The sequence below is a fragment of the Penaeus monodon genome, chromosome 11 (assembly GCF_015228065.2).
Source record: "Penaeus monodon isolate SGIC_2016 chromosome 11, NSTDA_Pmon_1, whole genome shotgun sequence".
NCBI lineage: Eukaryota > Metazoa > Arthropoda > Malacostraca > Decapoda > Penaeidae > Penaeus > Penaeus monodon.
The window spans coordinates 31,033,598-31,041,097 of NC_051396.1; the positions used below are offsets into that span (position 1 = coordinate 31,033,598).

The following is a 7,500-nucleotide window of genomic DNA, read 5'->3' on the forward strand; positions in this document are numbered from 1 at the left end:
TTTGTGTGTGTGTGTGTGTGGGGTGTGTGTGTGTGTGTGTGCACGCACACACACGTTATATATTTCGATCATAGAAGTTACAGTGAGTAGGAAACATATAGAAATATTAAGAATTGAGATGACTTGCATATTTTGGATATACTAATTTTCTCATAAAATAAACTAATAGTCGGAAGGTCAATATTTCTTTCTTTGTTTATGAATTGATGAATCTCAAATATTCCGAATGTAATTTTGTTGATTATTGCATTGTCTAGACCGAGAATAACCTAACAAATGCTGATACCATATTTAGGTCCCCGAGACTATATTTCGTATAAATGATATTTGATTAGAAGTATTAATTTATTCATTTATTTTGTTAGTATTATCATTATCATCACTATTGTCATCACCATCACCATCACAGTCACATCATCACACCATCATCATTTAGAATAACATCAGCCAATGAAAGTTCACATATGATGTAGGTCTGTCTTCACAATGAGTGCAAAACCCGGCATCGTATTTTTTTTTGTGTGTAAAAGATGTGCTGCAGATTTGAAGTGGTTATATCACTATTGCGTTTTGGATGGGAATAAAGTTTGATGTAAATTGGACATTTTGATTTCTACAGGTCAGTTTCTGAATTCTTAAAAAAAAATCGAATTTGTCACATCAAATCTATTACCCTTAACAACTATATAGTTTTTTCCCCATAATCTGAATTATCAGTTGAATATTGTTGCCTGGACGGCCGTGGACTTTGCTAATTCCGAAATGAATCAACGAACATCATAGCATTGGCTGAACTTAAATAACTTTCATCGCAAGTAACATGAATTAATAATTTCGCTTACGGTGTTCAGTGAAGAGTTCGGTGAGAGGGCTGGGATAACGGATGAGCAGACGGGGCCTGATAACACGGCTGAATTATCAGGGCATTGTCTATCGCCCGGTGTCACACTCACCTGTTCGGGCTGCGCCACCTGACTACAAGATAACGAGGTCACTCATCACCTCTTGGGTCGTGGCGAATCCATGACTGATCTTTATCTAATTTGTCTGATCTATTCATGTGGATTTTAGAGAGAAAAAAAAGTTGGCGAAGCGGTGGGTCTCTGAAAAAGGTTATCGAAGTTTCATGATTTGTTTTCTTACGGATCTTGACGACGCCGCCAAGTGATTTCTTCCATCATAACCTTGAATGCGTTTTTTTTTCTTCTTTACCTAAGCAGCTCGTTGCGTTATCGGGGAGATAAGGGAGTGTGTGCGGAGAAATCTTCTCTGTTTATGGCAGGTTTAACCCTTGTGTCTGCGGACCGCCGTACTTTTCAGCGTAGGTTATATATCTTTATTATAAAACGAGATATATTAAATAAGAACAATACTGATCTGAAGAAGACAGTTGGAGATACCTAGCGTTTTGGATAAATAATAAGATAGCCTAAGAAATATGACACACGTTTTAAACAGTTCAGCAAAACCGGTAGCTATCAACGCCTGGTTTGTTTAGGTTACTGTACCTGATTTGGGCTTAGTCGAGTCCTCTGATGTCTGCTCAGTACAATATTCCGTTAAGGAATGAGTATTTACTCTTCGTCAATATCAGTGTCATAGCATTCAAGATCACAAGCTAGCTCTTCAGTATACCCCTTTTATATACGGTTTTTAGAACATGTATTTCTGTCTCACATTTGTTTATCCTATTAGTTTCTCGGCGACATGTGTTTTTTTTTCCTTTCTTTTTGTGTGTTTTCCCCATTATCACTTCAAGATAAGTTTCCGCAACTCCTTTCTCTCCTCCAGGAAACCACTTCGTCTGGGAATTTCTCCCTGGGAAGGGCACGCTCAACGTCCCCAACGAGGTGGCCTTCTTGCACCACTACCGCGTGTGCGAGTTCGGCGGCGACGACTGCGTCAGGAACCCCCGCACGACCGACGTCTCCATGTATCGGTACAAGGACCGGCTCGTCAAGTCCTACTCGACCAACATGGCCCAGCTCGGCAGGGTGTGTGGAGTTGAGGCGTCCAGCAAGGAAAAGGCATTATGGACTCTGCAGTAAAGCATTTTAGCCATTGCTTAGTAAACGTTTAATTAATGAAGCCCCGACAAAGCAAATGTTTAAGCAATGTCACATTAAGTTAATTGCAATATAACTTGCGATGCTATAAGTAACTGCCGTATTTTTATTATAAAAAAGGTAAATGGCCATGCGTTTTAGTCCGGAACTAAAACAACAAACGAGAAAAAAAAAAATGAAACTATAATCTTTTAAACTCACAGATAAAATAATTTCGTCGCTATTTAAGAAAAAAAAAACTTTATTCAAAAAAAGTTCTAAATACATAAAAACTAAAGTACGCAGACGTAAAAAGGGCGAGCCAAACAAAGAAGGAAAAAGAAAAAAAAGAAAAAAAAGAAAGAATAATGCCCAATAGTTTGACTTATAACAACATCGATCCCCTTTAAAGGGCATATGCTAGCGACTGTCATTCGCTCAAGGACAAAAAGTAAGAGTTGAATTCAGCGACCGCTATTTCTCCTTACTTGGCCTCTAATGTTCATTTGTTTCCTTTGTTTACATTGGACCCGCCGGCAAGGTTCCCGATGGCTGATTGCTCAACGCTTGTCTTTTTTTTTACTGGATAATTCGATGAATTCGAAACTTTTTCCCTTTTTTCTTTACTTGCTAGCCATTCCAGGTCTTTTTTTTTCGCTTTTTCTTACCTTCTCTCTTTTTAATTCCGAAAGAAAAAATAGAAAGTAAGATGTAGTAACAAGTTTTGTTAAATTTAGGTATAGTAAAAAAAGAGGCTGACATTGTTTGTGTTCCATCACCCCCTTTTTTGTGATAAGTGGACGAAATGGCCTGAGGGATTTTTAACTGTGATCATTAAAAAAAAAAGAGAATACAGATCATACTATATTTTGGATTCGAAAATTTTTTTGATTCTAGAACTTCTTTTAAGAAACGCCAACCCATGTATTTAAGGGGTGAACAGCATATGCCAGCTCCCGTCAGATTTTAACAAAATATTTATATAAAAAGAGAGTTCGTTCCCGTCAGTAGATCAGTAGACTTGAAAGTAAGAGAGCAAGATGAAATTTGAAAGTATGCATGTATTTATATAAAAAAAGAAATTGTTGAGTTAGAGACCGCTGTCCCAAAATGCGGTTTCCAGCTGGTTTCTTATTTTCGGGAGTGGGTGGGGGTGGGGTGGGGGTAAGTGAATAGGGGGTAGTGGATTGGGGGTATCGGGGGAGGGATTTTGGGCGGGAATGTTCTCATTACTCTTAATATTTTTTAATTTGCGATTCTGTGTGCTCAAACTGTGATTTAGCGCAAATTTTATCAAGTAGTGGATAGACTGCCAATAATCTTCATTTTACGAGCTTTAAAAACTCATGCGTTGCAACTTTATACATCTATTTTTGGCTTATCGTTACACTAGGTCTATGGAGTAAAGTCCTTTATCTTCGTATTTCCCTAGATATTGGAGAAACAAACCAACTAAATTTGATTCACGCACAATCCGAAATTATGCATTTTACGCCATTTTGTCATCGAAGGGAAGGCACTATCTGCAATATTAGAGTCTGTGCAATAAATTGGTTTAAGAATAAAACACTATTCTGTGCAATAAATTGGTTATTGTTCAACCAAAGCTTTGAGGATGGCCAAAGATATGCGAGGACAAATTTTTGTCTTCATTTTAACCCTCAGAAGCATGGTATTCACAGTTTTTATTAGTGTGGTAAAGAACACGAAAGAATTAAGTACTGCAAAGAAAAATGAAAAAAAGAGTTAAACGTCAGGCGTTATTAAACGTGGTTATTTTCGTATTACATATGAAAATTTAACTTTCTTAATCGGGAGCACAACTGTAAGACCTTTTCTTTCATATTATTTGAACTATATTCCATATTTGCGTTTTTGGTGCTGCCATAATTTGCGATATTTCACCCCCCAATGTTTTACAATCGAGGAAAGAATTTTATATAAATGGATTAAATGTTCTGCTAATGCTGCCTAGGTTTTCATTTTCCTTAAAACTCGTGACGTTTGGGAGTTTTATATGAAATTAACAAGGATTATCCATTTTAGCCTATGTGTTGACTAAAAAAAAACCCAGTCATATATTATTTTTAAACCATTATTTGATACATAACGATTTTGGTGAGCAAAAAAATGAGCAATGAGTTATCAAAGTCACTATGAACAAATCTTATTTTAACAAAAGTGACTAAAATCCTTCACTAGAATAAACTTTATATTATTATATATATTTTATAATTATATATAAGATATATATATATATAATATATATATATATATGGGTGGGTGTATCCGTAGGGTGATGTGAAGCATGGTGGGAGCCTAGATAGTTTTAAATGCTTGCATGCCTTCTCGTTTGCAGCTTCCACCACTGGTACTCAGTGCGAAAGGGAGCGGCTTTTGCTAAGTCTCCCCACCGGGTCACAGCCTCTCCATCATCAAGACCTTGCAGTGCCTCCTCTGGCCACCCATGGGTAACTGGGCACTTGCGGTCCCAGGCAAATCTGTGGGGGATCTCGGGGGCAGCGGAGGCCCAGAGGTACGGAGCTCTGCTCCGTCCCAAATTCCTGCCCCTACCACCTTTGGGGTAAAGGGGCGGCTTGGGGGAGGTGGGCCTTGCCATTCCTCCCCCCAGAAAGACCAACCGGCAATGTCAAAAATAAATGGATATGCTGAGGGGAGGGGTGTTGTCCCTCCCACCCAGCAAGTAAGGCGGGCTGTGGGTCCCGCTGGGAGGGCAAATGTCGGGGTGCAGGATTGGAACGAGTTATTTGTCCCGCCTGTGCCCCAGCAGGCGCCAACTCACCATGAAGCTGTGGGGCAAAGCCGTTGGGAACCCCACAGGTGGATGGGTGGTCCCAAGCCTGCTGACCCCTTTATATGGGGCCAACGTCAGCAGGAGCGGCAGAGGTGGCGTGCACCTGGAGTGACCACCCGAGGCTTAACGTCGGGCCGTGCTTTCCGGTAGGCGTTTGGGAAAACATCAGGTCCTTGCAGCAGGATGAGTGGTTACCTCTGCTATCGCGGGAATTGAAGCAACTGGGAATTGAGGTGGCTGCCCTCTCAGAAGTCAGAAGACCTGGTAGCGGCACGATCAGTGTGGGTTGGTGCACCTACTACTGGTTGGGCCACAGCGATGGTTACCACCTCCAGGATGTAGCCATAGCCATCTCCAGCTGACTCCAGCCCTCGGTAGTTGAGGTGACACCGGTTGATGAGTGTATTATGGCATTAAGACTGAAGCATGCTTTTGTCTTCATGTCTCTTATTGCTGTATACGCCCCAACTGATGTATATAAAATTGATGTGAAAGAGGCGTTCTACGCCAGACTCGCATCTGTGGCAGACAATTGCCCCCGGCGAGATATTCGTATTGTTCTAGGTGACTTCAATGTGGTATCCGGCTGTTACCAAGCTGGCTATGAGATGTCTGTCAGCCCCCATGGCTCGGGAGCTGTTCCCAGCAGCGAGAATAGCCTCCTTCTCTGGGACTTTGCTAGGTCCCAGAGAATGAGGATCTCTGGCTCCTGGTACCAGCACTCCAACCCGCATCGCTGGACATGGTACAGCAATATGGGTACAGTGGCCAAGGAGATCAACCACATTCTTGTTAGCACGGATGGAGGTCCTTCAAACTGCAGGGTTTTACCAAGTGCCGAGTTCTGGGCACCACTGGTTGGTGGCTACCCTGCAGGTCCACTTCAAACTTCCTGTCCCTCCGGGCCACCCTAAATGTTTTTTCCTGGACAGATAAGGGAGGAGGAGTGTGCCCGTGGGTTACCATGTCCCGTCCTCGACGATTCCAGAAATCAACAACCTGACAGACCCTTGCTCTGTGGAGCTCTTCAAGTGTGTAACACTCGAAGAGTCAGGAGGCCATTGGCGTACAAAATGAGGGCAAGGCAGAATTTCATCTCCCTGGAGACATAGAGGCCACTGAACCATGTTGCAAGGGGTCGGCGAAGGGGAATCAAGTCTTACGTTTGCCTCCATGGGCTAGGGCTCAGACACTGCTGAGAGGTACAAGGACAGTTTTATCAGGAATCTTGCTGAGGAGGTTGAAGGCCACTTCTTGGTAAATACCTTCGCCCGCCCCACCCAAACCCTGAGAAAACTGAACTCTAAGCCCTCTCACAGATGACTGCGTCGATCCGGATGGACGGGTCACTCAGATCATGTTGGGGTTCGGAACTTGGGTGAGTATTTTGAACAGTTGTACCAGATAGACCCTCCACAGTAGTGGATGAAAGATGTCCAGGCCTGTGCCGGACCCACCCATCACGAGGGAAACCCCCTACCCTAACAGAGGTTTAGGATGGCAATTTCCAAGCTGAAGAGTGGAAAGTTCCCGGCATATGGGATACCCGCTGAACTGCTAAAGGCTGGGGGAACCTATGGCTTGGGGCCTGATAAGTCCTGACTGCACATCTGGGAGCTGGTACCATTCCCCTGACCTGCTGAGGGGGGGCTGGGTCATCCCTCTGTGGAAGGGAAAAGGGATCGTTGGATTGTAGCAATACCGTGGCCCTTACATTTTCAGCATACCACAAGTTCTCGCCCACATTCTTCTTGAAATGGATCCGCAACCACCTATGAGGATCATGACCAGAGCAGTCTGGATTTACTCCTGGCAAAGTCCCATGTAGACAGCATACTACGCTTCGGGTAATTGGGGAACCCGTCATGAGTTGGTCGTGGGTTGTTTGCAACCTACATCGACCTCAAAAAGGCGTTTGCTTGGTGCCATTGGAGATCGCTATGAGAGATCATGAGACTCAGGGGAATTCCCGACACAGATTACTGGTCTAATAGCAAGCCCTTTGTACTGGTACTGAAAGTGCTGTAAAGTGTTGGTGGGGGTATGTCGAACTTCTTCCCTTTTTAATTCAGGGCTGAGGCAAGGCTGTGTCCTTGCACCAACACTTTTCAACACCTGTATGGACTGGATAATGTGCAGAGCTACTAGCCAAAGTCAGTGTGGAGCAACACTAGGCAATATCAGGGTCTCAGATCTTGACTTTGCCGACAATGTTTCCATCCTATCTGAGTCCTTGAAGTTACTTATGGTGGCTCTTGATGTATTTAGCAATGAGGCAAAGCCCCTAGGCCTAAAGGTCTCTCGGACCAAGACCAAGATTCAGGACTTTGGGACCTGTTATGGGAACCCGTTCAGTCGATACATGCTTGCGGTGAGGACATTGAAGTTACAGAAAGTTTTACATACCTTGGTAGCGTAGTCCATATCTCTGGGTTGTCAGACCAAGAAGTCAGTAGACTGATTGGTCTGGCAACAGAAGCCATGAACTCGATCAACAAGGGCGTTTGGAGATGTCGGTACCTATGCAGAAGGACCAAGCTGCGTGTCATCAAGGCCTTGATACTGCCAGTTTTGCTCTATGGAAGCGAAACCTGGACGGCGGTTACACCGTGAGACTGGCATGGGACCTGTTACTTGCAT

The 7,500-nt window shown here is 43.3% G+C and overlaps 1 protein-coding gene across 1 annotated transcript in view; it reads left to right on the top strand.

The window, feature by feature from the left end:
- Positions 1–7,500, top strand: part of LOC119578915 (toll-like receptor 13) — a gene marked incomplete in the record, with an annotated part of 36,811 nt that overhangs the window by 25,002 nt on the left and 4,309 nt on the right.